The sequence below is a fragment of the Myodes glareolus genome, chromosome 16, assembly GCF_982192425.1.
Source record: "Myodes glareolus chromosome 16, mMyoGla1.1, whole genome shotgun sequence".
Taxonomy (NCBI): domain Eukaryota; kingdom Metazoa; phylum Chordata; class Mammalia; order Rodentia; family Cricetidae; genus Myodes; species Myodes glareolus.
The window spans coordinates 6,161,469-6,175,221 of record NC_142041.1 but is presented as its reverse complement, the minus strand read 5'-3'; the positions used below and the strand labels follow the sequence as shown (position 1 = coordinate 6,175,221).

At 45.8% G+C, this 13,753-nt stretch overlaps 1 long non-coding RNA gene across 1 annotated transcript; it reads right to left on the bottom strand.

Moving 5' to 3' along the window:
- Positions 1–6,051: 6,051 nt before the first annotated feature.
- Positions 6,052–10,261, bottom strand: LOC146891373 (uncharacterized). Its single transcript, XR_014997428.2, has 3 exons — positions 10,147–10,261; positions 7,294–7,530; positions 6,052–6,205 (listed from the first exon to the last, which is right to left on the bottom strand). It is a non-coding gene; the product is annotated as an uncharacterized LOC146891373 (long non-coding RNA).
- Between the last annotated feature and the right edge of the window lie 3,492 nt (positions 10,262–13,753).

Sequence of the window (13,753 nt, the reverse complement as noted above, 5' to 3'; positions counted from 1 at the left end):
CCATGATGCAAGGACAAAGGCAGCTTTGGTTGTGTCTTTCAGGTCCCCAGGAATCTGCTTGGCAGTGGGTGGGGGCAGGGTAGTATGCTTTGCCTCTGGGTGAAACTTTAGAAGAGCCTCTTTCTCTTTGTCTTTTTCGTCTTATCAAGACTTCTGCTTATTCGGACAAAATATGCGCACAATTCTATTTTAAAAACATAGGTGTACAGGTCGGAAGTGTTAAATACTCATAGTGTCGTGTGGTCAGTACCATCTTTCATTCCCAAATAAACTTTGCTCCCAATAAACAGTGAGTCCCCTTCTGTCCTGTCCTTGTGCTGGTATCCACCCTTCCCTTTCCCTCCTCTGCGCATTGGTCTACTGGGACTGTGGAGAGGTACAGATACAGCCCTTGTCCTTTGGTCGGTGACTCCTTGCATGAGGCATAATGTCGTCAAGATCTGTCCATGTTGTCTTACGGATCCGGGTTTCTTGTCTGGTGACAGCTGAGTAACAGTCTGCTGGACACACCCTCCACGTTCTGTTTCCCCATCATCCATCAGCAGATGCTTGGGTGGCCTCCAGTTCTGGGCTGCCAGGACGACGCATGCGCAGATGTCTGCTGGCGGGGGGGGGGGGGGTATCTTCCCTTTCTTCAATCATTCTAACCATGACTGCTTCACAAATCCACACTCGCCTTCTGCCTTCTTTCCTGCCAGTACACTGAGATCGGTTCCGGATACTTGGAGTATTTTTCTCCTACTTTTCAAAGTTTTCCCAAGTAACTCAATGCCCTGTTATACAACTAAAAACACATGCTACACCCTTGTTAGAGTTCAAGTGTGAGTCACAGCCCTGCCCTCAAAGAGGAAGGGAAACTCACAGGCGTAGACCTGGCCCCAGAAAGGGCTTTAGATGCCTTTATCTTATAAAATTGGTGTAGCGACTTTGCCGAACAAGGATTTTTATCTTCTACAGACAAGGAAACACTGTTTCACACGGGGACAAATCACAGCCCCAGATTAGAATCTTGACAGCTCTGTGGGTCTGTAGAGCAATTACATAATCTTTTCAACCTGCTCCACTTTCACGTTCAACCAGAGAGATGCAGCTATGTTACAGGGTACTGATCACACTTAAAAGAATATTTGCAGAGAAACCCTGTAAAAACCAAAAACCTCGAAAAACCAAAAAACATGTTTGTAAGGGTTTATTTTAATTTTGTGTGTATGAATGCTTTGTCTCCAGGTGTGTGTGCACACCACGCACGTGCAGGGCCTCCTCAGAGCAGAGCATCAGATCCCCTGGAACTGGGGTTGCAGATGGTTGTGAGCCGCCGTGTAGGTGCTGGGAAACACAGTCAGGTTCTCAGTAAGACCAACCAGCGCTCCTAACCACTCTGCTGGCTCTCCAGCCCAGTGACTGTAGATATTAGAAGTGGGAATACGTCTAACCCCCTGCTTGGAGATTCGTCTGTGTTGAAGATTTAACTTCCTCAGGACCTCCGAGAATCAGTGATATTTATATCAACAGGAGTTAAGAACGGAAGCATTCCTAGGGTGGGTACTATGCCGGGTGAAGGGACGGGGGGAGTGTGGGCATGGGCTCCATGAGGGGCAGAAACCAGCGCTTCCGATGTGGAAAGCACCTATTATTACAGAACGCTGAGCAGTAGATTCTATGAATATTAGATCAAAACTGAAAAGTGCAAGCATTTTGAAAGCAATGTGGCCTAACTCTTGCACCGGGAGGAGGAGAGTCCCAGCTGGAGAGCTCGGACAAGTCGTCCAAACACACCGCGTCCGTTGTTTCCTCATTCACGAAGAGGGGTGTTCACGTCTGCTCTGCACGGCTGTTTAAGACTCTGCGGCAATAGATGAATAAAGTCTCAGGCCTGGCTCCTGACTGCTCAGTCACAGCAGCGGCTGCTGTTCCGGCCATCAACATGCCTGTGCTCAGCCGAGTGTGCCAACAGGGAAGCGGGGCACTTTCTTGACCCAGAGTGCCATTGGAGGGAAACTTCCAGACAACAGAAGTCAGTCTGGAGTACAGAGGTGTCATCAGGGGTGAACGGGACGTAGATGGGACTTTTGTAACTACTGGGAAGTGAAATTGCTAGCAGGGGCTAGAGGTTGTAGAAAAAGTTGGATCAGAAAGCGAAGAGCTAGCAACTTACCAGACCATAGGAATAAAGCCTCAAAGAGAGGAAAAGTTCAGGATCATTTTACATTCACAACAAGACAGAGGAGAGTGTTCATGGAAGCAGGAACCAAAACTGAGGCAGGAGAGCTGACGGTCTGGAGATGGGGTGGACGTCACAATAAGGTTGTCATAACCTGTTCCAGAATCTTGACTTTGTCATGGTGACAGGACATCGAAAAGAGCAAAAAACCTGGTGCTTCCACACCCAGAGTGAGCAGCTGATACCAGAGACTCTGAAGGGAATTAATTCAGCATGGCTGAGAGAGCGAGCTCGGGAAGGATAGGGCGGACCTACGTGAATAGCAGTGCTCTTCCTGTTAAATAACCTCATTGTTTAAACAACAGAAAAACAGGGTGAGGGGTGCTTTCGTGACGATGTCACAGAGACCTGGATACCGCAGACCCCACATTTACCTGGCCCACAGGATTGCTTGTGAGACAAAGTAGCCGGTGTCTCTGGATGAAGGAAGGAAGGGGTGTTTCAGAAGCTGTGTTTTCCTGTGCTGGGGATTACTGATACTTTATCTGCATGTTCTTTATGTGTTAGCCATCTGATGAGACATTAATACAGCCTTGATTCTCACGCTAGCATTCAGTGACTATTTGTCTGGACATTCTCTGCACAGTTCCTGGTTGCTAGGTTACTCATCAGAACTACTGCCTTATACATTTCTTCAAGTGTTTCCGCATATCCACCACTACTTTAACCATGCTCCATTATTTTCTCAAAGACAAAATGGAATTCATTTGGTCTAGCCATGGTCATGTGGTTTTAATCTCTTCATGTTATTAATACATGCATGCTCAGGCTTGCATGAGCATGTATGTGCATGTGCACTGGTGCTCAGGCTTGCATGAGTATGTGTGTGTGTGTGCGTGCATATTTGTGTTGTGCAATGCACACCTGCGCTAGTGCTCAGGCTTGCATGAGTGTGTATACATGTATGTGTGTGTGTGCATGTGCACGCATGCATCTTGCACTGGTGCTCAGGCTTGCGTGAATATGTGTGTGCATATGTCCATGTGTTTGTGCATATGTGTGTGTGCACCTGCACTACTGCACTGGTGCTCAGGCTTGCATGAGTGTGTGTGCATGTGTGTTTGCATGTTCATGTGTGCATGCATCTTGCACTGGTGCTCAGACTTGAGTGAGTATGTGTGTGTATATGTGTGTGTGTGTGTGCATATGTGTGTGTGCACATGCACTCCTGCACTGGTGCTCAGGCTTACATGAGTGTGTGTGTACATGTGTGTGTGTGTGTGCATGTGCACATGTGCATGCATCTTGCACTGGTGCTCAGGCTTATGTGAGTATGTGTGTGCATATGTGTGTGTGCATATGTGTGTGCATATGTGTGTGTGTGTGTACATATGTGTGTTTGCACATGCACTCCTGCACTGGTGCTCAGGCTTGCATGCCACAGCGTATGTGCAAATATCAGAGGATGAGTTGTGGAAATTGAGTCTCCTCCTCTGCCTGCAGATTCCAGGGGTGAAACACAAATCATCCGGCTTGGCAGTGAGCGACTTTGCCTGCTGAGCCATGTCTGTAGCTGTTTTGGCTTTTTAGATCAAATTCTGTCTCAGTAAAGATGACCCAATCTAAGAGTTATTCTTAAAGTGAGATTTTTCTTTGGCTTTTGAATTGTGTCTGATTATTTCTATGTAAATCACAGTGTTGATCATTTCTCTGCGGTCTCAGAACACCGGAGTGCCATCCATTTCTTATCTCAGTGAAGTGACATGCATCACCAGCTGAATTCTTGAAGCGAGGCTCCTTGCTATTCTGAGTTAAAGGAGAAGGTAAATGAAAGCGGTTACGCTTTCTATAAGAACAGTGGCGTCTCTAGAGGCAGCTTCAGGACCACGCTGGACTGTCTGAATATCAAAATTCAAACTAGAAATGCTCACACCACTAACTTTTCTGTTTGATGAAAGCTGAATTACCATGAGCTAACAACCTAGGTGAGATAGAATACCAAGTCTATGGGTGAATTTTGCTTTCTGTTCATAGACTTTGAAGAATACATTTGAGATTTTTGAACGGCGCTCCTCACATGAGCATCCCCCTCACCCCAGTGCTGTTGGTCGCAGGCACACTGCCGTGTGTTTACTTAGCTCCTCTTCTGCTACATCTTAGTTATATAAGGAAGAGACCATGTCTTCCCTGTTCAGGTCCTTGGCACAGTTCCTGGGTCAATCATAATGATCATGCAACATCTATTTGACTATCTAAATCAGTGACTGACAGCAATAAACTTCTCCATGTGACTGATCACACAGAATGCTCAGACGTACTTCTTGAATACGTCCGTGTTACCATCGACATCATCTATTAGACTCAGTCATCGGCATCACCTATTAGAATCAAGGACACTTGGGTCCATAGAGCCTCTGTGAGTCATTTGGTGCCACTGTTCTCAGTTTTAGATGCACCCAGGAATCAGCTAGGAATGATGCAAAGAATTCACGTGAGTCCAATCCCCAGATATCCTGATACAGTCAGTGTGGCTTGTGATCCAAACTCTGGGGGTCATAAACTGTCCCCAGGCATTGATAACATACAGTCAAAGCTGAGTTGTCCTGGTCTGTCATAACCTCTGCCTTTTAAGAATAAAGAATTTGAGACCCAAAGACCTGAAGTAATTTGCTTGTCGGTGAGTTTGAGTGACAAGATTGTCTTCTTGCTCTTGAAAAGATCAAATGATGGTAAAAGCGCATGTTTTATTCCTGGGTATTCTAGTCTGTTCCATTGGTCAGTATGTCTGTTTTTAACCTGGTGCCATGCTGTTTTGACTACTGTAACCTTAAAGCTGGGTAATTTTAAACTTGTAGTTTTCTTCTTCTTTTTAAAAAAAAAGTTTGCCAGGAGGAGGTGGCACAAGCCCTCACTGCCAGCACTTGGGAGTCAAATCTCTGAATCCGAGGCCAGCTCGGTCTAGAGAGCGAGTTCCAGGACAGCCAGGGATGCACAGAGAAAACTGTCTTGAAAAACCTAAATAAAAGTTTTGCTTTTATTATTTTAAATTATGTGTAGGTGTGTGTGTGTGAATGTGTTGTGGTGTGTGTGTGTGTGTGTGTGTGTGTGTGTGTGTGTGTGCACGCACACAAATGCAGATGCCCTCTGAGGCTCTAGGCATTTGATCTCCTGGAGCTGAAGCCATAGACAGTTGTTAGACTCCTAGTGTGGGTACTGGTAATCTCCAATGTGTCCTTGATGAGTTTATTCCTAGCGCCATCTGGGATGCTGGTATTTAATTTTCTTTTCCCATATGCAATGCCCTGGTTTGGCTTTCATATTTGGGGAAATTCTGGACTCCTAAAGTTGGTACTTCTTCAATTTTGTGGGGAAGCCTGTAAAAAAATTTATTTTAGTGCTTTACAGGGAAACTAAGAGTTGGTTGCTTAAAAAAAAAAGATAAAAACTAACAATCCTTTATCTAGACTAATTAAATTGAAAAATAGAACTCAAGTTTATAAAATTAAAAAACGAGGCATTACAGCTGGCACCACAGAAACTCAAAGGACCCTGGAGGCCTCCATGAACAGCCCTACAGCAGGAATTAGAAAACCCAGAAGAGAACACTCCATTCCTGGTCTCCTGCAGCCTGCGGAGACTGGATCACAACCAAGTGAGCAAGTGCATCTGGACAGACCGATAACCAACCAAGAGCTTGACTCAATAATGTCGCCCTCAAAAGAAACATCTGGATCCCGGAGACTCCTCTGCTAAACTCTGCAGACCACTCCACTTACCCTGACATTCCATATTCTCCTTTAAACAGCACCCATTTTAGCAAGAACGTTTAAAGACAACCTTTATCACTTGGTAACTAGAAAGTTTATTTCACTGACTTCACAAAAGTGGGAGGAGTATTAGAGTGCCGTTAAGTTCTAGACAGATAAAATTAGCCACTGGAAGTTCAAGGTCCGGAGTGGTTTTTTTCTTGTATTTCCCATAACTGTGAGAACAAGAGTAAATACTTGGCTGTGGCTGGTTTGAGGCAGTCTCCTGTATCAGACACTGGAAAGAAAATGGAAACTGAGTGCTAGACCTAGTTGAGTTACATCATGAATCCTGAAAGAACTACCTTGTTCTTTTATTGATTAATAATGTTACACACTGATCTCAGGAACTGTGATGGTGCGGTTCACACTCTGGGTAGTGCTGTGCACAGGGACAGTTGGAAGGAAACGGGCTTCCCTGTTGTAGCCTCTGTGGGTCTTTAATCAGAATGGCTCTAGATTAAAATATAAAGTACTGCTGGCAGAGTTCTGGCAGTAGACTTCTGAATAAATCCTGATGTTTTGGTGCACACCAGCAATCCTAGTACTTGGGTGAGGGAGAGAGAAGGATTTCAGGTTTGAAACTGGCCTAGTCTACATGGTGAGACTCCATCTCAAAAAAGCAAGATCAACCAGTCAAACAAAGAATGGAAAATAATTTTTATATGTCCCAAAGGGGAAAAAAACCTACCAAGAATTTTCTCTCTCTTTTCTCCTCTCCCTTTCTCGCTCTCTGTCCTGTGCAAGTGTGAGTGTGTGCATGCGTGTGTGCGTGCATGTGTGTGTGTGTGAGTGAGTGTGTGCCTGTGTATGTATGTGTGAGTGTGTGTGTGTGTGAGTATGTGAGTGTGTGTGTGTGTGCTTGTGTATGTGTGTCTTGCACCCTATGGCTGAAATGATAGCCCCAGCTGCACTGAGTCACCTCTTCAGCCCTTCTTTATACTTTTATTGAGCAGCTGGGATTTCAGATCTGTGCTACCAACCACCGCCAAGCTTATCTGAGAACTTCTTTTATGGAATTTAAAGCTCTTCAAATTATTAGGGAATCAGTTCAGATATAGGCCCCCAATGGATACTGTCTCAGCAATGTGTTCCTCTGTCCAGGCAGAAGGAGCAGAAATACGAAGGGGAGAGTGGATGACCTTATTCCCGCTCTCAGTTAGGCCACATTTTCTCAGACACATTTTTAATTTCTGGGGTAGCTTTTTTTTTTTCTTATCAGATATTGAACCAACGGCATACGACAGGCCTTAAGGCTGATGGGAAATGTTTCAAGGAGAATTCCAAATGAGAACACATTTGCTGGATCAATAGATCCTTACTTACATTTCCCATAAGATGCAAACTTACTGGCCCTCTCCTACTTCTTCTTTGAGGGATGAAATGCCTTTGTCTTCAGGTCCTGCTCAAACGTTGTCTAGTAGACAGTCCCATGACCTGCCTCGTCTGCCGAAAACCAGCCGAGTTCTGTGGCTCTAGCCTGAAGCTTGTGATCATACAATGGCGTTCCTTTCAACACACCGGTGAGGAGCGCTCCCCTGCCAAGAACTGAAGGCTTGAATTCTGTAATTCATCAAAGCGTTCCCCTAAACACGCTGTCAAATAACCTTTCTTTTCAGGAGGTCTAACCCAATAGCCTCCCAGACCCCAGGATGAAACCGAGCTGCGTGTTCACGGTGTGCAGGAAGAACAAAGGAGAAACGACTTCAAAGCGGGACCACTCGTTGCATAACGCCTTGTGTTAAGAAATCCACGGCCCATAAAACACTTACCCACTTTGTGGGGTTTAAATAAAGCAGGGTGGCGTTCCTTTCTCACAGGCAGCTTTCTGTCAGAATTCCAGCTATTCTAGGACTCAGTGGGTATGTGTCTGGATTTTTAAAACTCTTTTTTTTAAAAAAATTATTTTGGATGAGAATGAAGAAGTCTTCATATGAAGTTTGTAAAGAAAAGTTTATCTAACAAATGATCTGCTGCACCCAACACACACACATTTTCTTTCACGCTTGAAAGAAAGGGTTGTGAGGGACGTCCTAAGAACTGAGGCTTACGCTTATTGGAGGAGCGTTTTCTCTGGTCCCTCTGTCTGAATGTGCAACAATTCATTCCTGCCTGCAGATTGCCTGAAATCTGTGACAAGGGTGGGGGTCGTCGATTTCACCTTGGCTGAGCGTTAGGATCCAGACCCCCAAAGAGGAAGACAGATCAATGAATAGACACACGAGAGGCCTTTGCCCCAGTGTTCACAAACCTTGTCTGTAGATCCTTCATCTGCAGCACAGTCTGGCGGGCTGCTCACACTGTAGGCTTACACACACACACACACACACACACACACACACACACACACACACACACACTGGCACTCAGCTGGACTGTCTTTCCCAGAACACAGGGGTAACCCGGGACTTGCTCTGTTCAGAATGAGGTATTCTGCTTCCTCTGACCCAGTAAAAGTCCTGGGTGTCTCCCACCCCACTCTGCTCACTAGGTGGCACAGGACCCAGATAGTCCTCTCTAAAAGATGAAATCACAAACAAGTAGCCACATACCAATCATTCGTACGCACAGGACTGTGAACTTGGAGAAAGTGAGAAATGAAGTTTTGTTTTCGTAAATTGTAAAGTTGAGGTTTTCTATTTATTTCGGTAGCTCTCAATGCATTCCCTGTTGCTACTCTTCTTTGTTTTGCCCCTCGGTCTCGCTCCTATTGTTTCTTATAATGAGTTCCTCACTCTGCCTCTGCCTCCCCGCCTCTCGTGTGTGTGTGTGTGTGCGCGCACACACCTGTGTGTGCGTGTGGTAACCAGAGGTTCCCTTATCACTCTCTCCATTCAGTTACCCTGACTGGCTAATGAGCTCCTGAGATCCGCCGGTCCCCATCCCTGGGACTGATTTCCAAATGTGCACCACTGTGCCTAGCGTTTACATGGGTGCAGGAACTCAGGTACAAATACTTCCATGTTAAGCATCTTACCCATGGGACCTCTCCCTAGACTGTAGTTCTTTCTTCATGACTAAATTACGGCATACGTTGGTGGATGTAGGATTAAAGCCTTCACTGTGTTAAAATGATAATCACACAGTTTAACCAATGAGACTTTTTACAAAGTTTACGATTTCAGTATTTGAGATAATTTTTTTGAATAGCTGCCTGAGCGGATAGGAACACAGACCATGTAATTCCCTTGTGGGGACAGGGAGAAAGGCGGCTATCTCCGCAATAATGACCCAGCAGGTGTGGATGTGACAACCCTTTGCTGATAAGCAAGAACACATGTTATGCTTTTGGTCCTTTAAGGGGCAAGCCACACCCATTCCTGGTGACTCCTGACCTCTCCCTGCCATCTTGGATCACACTCTTACTGTCCTCTCTTAGGGGTTGCCCACATCTCCCTGTTTTCTCTCTCTCTCCCCCTCTCTCTCTGCACCCCTTTCCCTTCCCCTCCATAACCCCCTGAATAAATATTTCAATCTCACTCTACATGTTGTGTCTGTCCACATCTCTGTCTTCCGCCCGCTTGCCATGTGTCTGCCTGCTGTCACATGGCCCGCTTGCCGGGATCTTGCAGGGACCCACAGCCAGTCTCGAATGTGCTGCAGGGATTTTTTAAAGTGTAAAAACACCAATATGCACGGACTTGCAGATCAATATTCATCTGAGCACTCTGCTGACTTTGAATGGCTGTGTGGCTTCTGGACCTTGTAGCTTGGTGTCAAGTTGTAAGTGCTGCCCAGAAAGACATCGGAACTGCTTAGGACTGGATGAGGCTCCCGAGTGAATTCAAGAAGGCAGAACAAATACCACTCCCAGCTAATGCTCCCCTGTGACCTGGCTTAAACCACATTCTTTCAGCTGTGGTGTGGCAGTTAACCCTTTCTCCTCTTGGCTTCTTGTCCCAAGCTGGTAGCTCTGTAATCGGATTCAAGGTAGTTCCAGCCAGAGGCTTTCCCACAAAGTGGGCCCCGGATTCAACTAGAAAACCTACATTTTGATGTGCCTTGAAAATTGCGTTTTATTTTTGTTTGAGAGTGGGGAGACCCCATGACCATACCATCTCGTTAGGTTTCATAAGAATACCGCACCAACGCCTAGACTCGGTCTCGCCCACAAGGAGTGATGTCCTTATCTGAATCTACAGCTCTTCACTTCCTGAGCCCCCACATGATCCCACTCACCTTCCACTGTCTTCACTTTCTGGATGTCTCATAGACACCTCCTCGGAGTATTCCTGGAACAGAGCACCTCACCCCGCCCACTCCTCCATCTTAACTGATGACATCACCATCTTCCCCATGACTTTGCATAAAACTCTGAACTGTGCTGACCTGTTATCTACTTCCTCTACATCTAGCCAGTCCTGTGTGTAAGCTGCCCTAATTAGCTCTTAATTATCTCTCCCTCTCCACCCCTACTGCCTCTGCCTTAGTGTGGGATCTGGTCATCAATCTTCATCCTCCATTACAAGACTCCAAGCAACTCTGACAGCCTGATGCCTGCCCTGACCGTTCCCTAACCTACAGAAGACTTTCTAGTACTTTCTATCTAATTGCAACTTGGTAGTTAACAAACTCCTTTCTCATACATTCTCACAGTTAAACTTCATAACACTCTATTTTTGGTTTTCTTTTTGAATATGATATTTTGTTGATTTTTGAAAATTCCATTTAATATATTATGATCACGCTCACTTTCCACTCCTCCCCCTAATTCTTCTGAGATCCACCCTATCTCCTGGAGTACAATGGGCTGTACCCTGCCACTTTCATTTTAAATAAACACTGATTGGTCAGTAGCCAGGAAGAAAGTATATGCGGAGCGACCAGGCAGGAAGTAGAGTCACGGCAACGAGAATTCTGGGAAGAGGGAAGTTTCAGTCTACAGTCGTTATCCAGACACAGAGCAAGCAAGATGTGACTGCCTTGCCAAAAAAGGTACCAAGCCACGTGGACTAACACAGATAAAAATTATGGGCTAATATTAGTTATGAGAGTTAATAAGAAGCCTGAGCTAATAGGCCAATCAGTTTATAATTATTGTAGACTTGTGTGTGTTTCTTTGGGGCTATACAACTGCGGGACCAGGAGGGACAGAACCTCAGTCAACTCCCATCGCTACTACTTGTTCTCTTTTGAAAATTAACCAAGTCAGTTTGTGCCAGGCCTCCAGGATGTGACCGACCTACCAGGGGTGACACTGACTCTCCCTCCCCTGGAAGCCATCCACTGTTCATGGCTTCTCAGAGAGGAGTGGGGGCTCATGATTCCCTCCCCAGCTCTAAACTAGAACGTCGAATGGCTTTATCTCCAGCACATCTATTACAGACAATCACGGTGCTGTGAGTTCATGAACATAGAGGTCCTGCTGTGTCCAGAATAAACTCTTTGGCTCAGGTCCTCCTCAGTTTTTGGCTCTTGCAATCCCTCTGTCCCCTCTCCTCTGATGGTCCCTGAGACATTGTGGAGGAAGGGTGTGATAGCAACGTAACCTTTGTGGCTGAGCACTCCCCGACTGACACTGTTTTCTGCACTTTGGCCAGCCGTGGTCTTCTGTATTAACCACATCTCTGGTGAGATCTGAGAGCTGCACCAGGCTATGTGCCCAGCAAATGGAACTCAGATGGAAGGTGGATAGCATGCTTCAGCAGAACGATAGTGAAAGGCTCACTCCAGGAGCCTGGAGCTCCCCAACCATTGTATGCTGGCTAGTAAATCTCACATTTTGTTAAGAAGTCATTGCTGTTATTCTAATTTAGACTGGGAAACTGAGGCGTAAATTATTACAGTGACCAAGGAGTCTTGTAAAGATACAGAGCTCCGAGATTTGAAGCCAATTCTGAAGACTCTGTGTGTGTCCACGACACTGAGCCACAGAGCCAAGCATGCATCACCATTTCCTTCAGGAGAATTCCAAAGTTTCCAGTCCAGAGAAGATCTTTACAACTGTGCCATAGAGCTTGAGTGGGAACTCACATTCTAGCATGAAACCTTGGATCAGTCACGCAAGCTCTCTCAGCCCCCACTCCTTAATCTGCAGAGGAAAGCTGGCAATATAGTGTATCCCCCCAGAATTGTCATGGGCCTTCAGGGAGTTAGGGCACACGATGCTCTCTGCGTTCTGCTTGCATTGACATGCTCAGTCCTGCTGCATGTTGGTTCTAATTTAACAGTCTCATTGTGTTGACTAGTTTTATGTCAACTTGACACAAACTAGAGACGCCTAAGAGGAGGGACCCTGAATTGAAAAAAAAAAAAACTGCTTGCATAAGATTAGACTGTAGGCAAACCTGTAGAGCAGCAGTTCTCAACCTGTGGGCCATGACTGCTTTGGGCACTGCATACCAGATATCTTGCACATGAGGTATTTACATTTCAATTGATAACAGTAGCAAAATTATGGTTATGAAGTTGCCATAAATAATTTTATGGTTGAAGGTCACCACAACACGAGGAACTGTGTTAAAGGGTTACAGCATCATGAAGGTTGACAACTACTGCTTTAGGATAGTCTTTTAATTGGTGATTGATGAAGGGGGGCCCAGTCCTTTGTAGGTGATGCCACACCTGAACTGGTGATCCTGGGCTCTATAAGAAAGCAGACTGAGCAAGTCGCAAGTAGCAAGTCGGTAAGCAGCACCTCTCCGTGGCCACTACATCAGCTCCTGCCTGTGGGTTTGAGTTCCTGCCTTGGCTCTCCTCAGCAGGCTGGGAAAATGCAAGCCAAATAAACCCTTTCCTCCTCAAGTTACTTTTGGACACAATGTTTCAACACAGCAACAGTAACCTTAATAAGCAAATCGTCTCACACCATTTCCTTTCCGTCTTCTACCTCCCAATCTGTTACTGTCTCTATGAAGCCTTAAAAATACCCTTGATGACCAGCTCTCCCCAACAACACCATATGTATCTACCTCTATAGTTAGATACATGGTCAGACAGCAAAGTCCTTAGGATCAGCATAGAATTTCTTTGGCGACTGCTCAATAAGTCTTCAGGAATGGTCCTGCCTAGAAGAGATCTGAACTGCTCTTCCTACAAGTGATTCCAGACTGGCTTGTTCTCATTTCTTTGGTCTTTCCACTGCCTTTCCTTGACTCCTCCTACTTCTGACCTCATGTTTGTCCTTGAGACTCTTTCTTGCCCCACGTTGCCAGTTCTGACTGTCTGGGCACAGTTCTCATACCTCAGCCCCAGGCCAGCACGCGTCTCCAGGCAAGGCTAGTGTGTCTGCCCTTACTCTGTCCGCTGCTCATAGGGTTTTTGCTGCTGACGATACCCAAGGACTGACCAACAATGGCTCCAGTAAGATGGTCTCAGTTTATCTCTGCTGTTATTTCTTTGTCTTTCTTGTCTGACAGCTGAACTCTCCCAGGACAAAGAGACCTCGTCCTTGATATCAGTAGCTCTTCCACAGTACCTGCCTTGGAATAAGCTTGTGCCGAGTGCTCGCTTATTGAATAGACAATTCCTTCCCAGCCTAGTGGTGGTGGCTCTGTGTTCTCCAGACCACAAGGAGGCATCTCCTGGCACAGGTGCTGCAACTTCAGTTACACGGCCAGGTTCAGACAAACGGAAAGAGCAGACAGCGATGGCGCTGGGGGCTTAGGATTTTCACCACAGTGCGGAAGTGCACTATCATCTTAACTATGGAAGGATTTTCTTACCCTTTCCCCTTATACCACTATACATCATTTCTATAGGCTTGGATGCTATCAGCATCCTATATTCATTTAACTGTATTATATATATTTCAGAATTAATGCTGTGCTCTTTACCAAAGTGATTT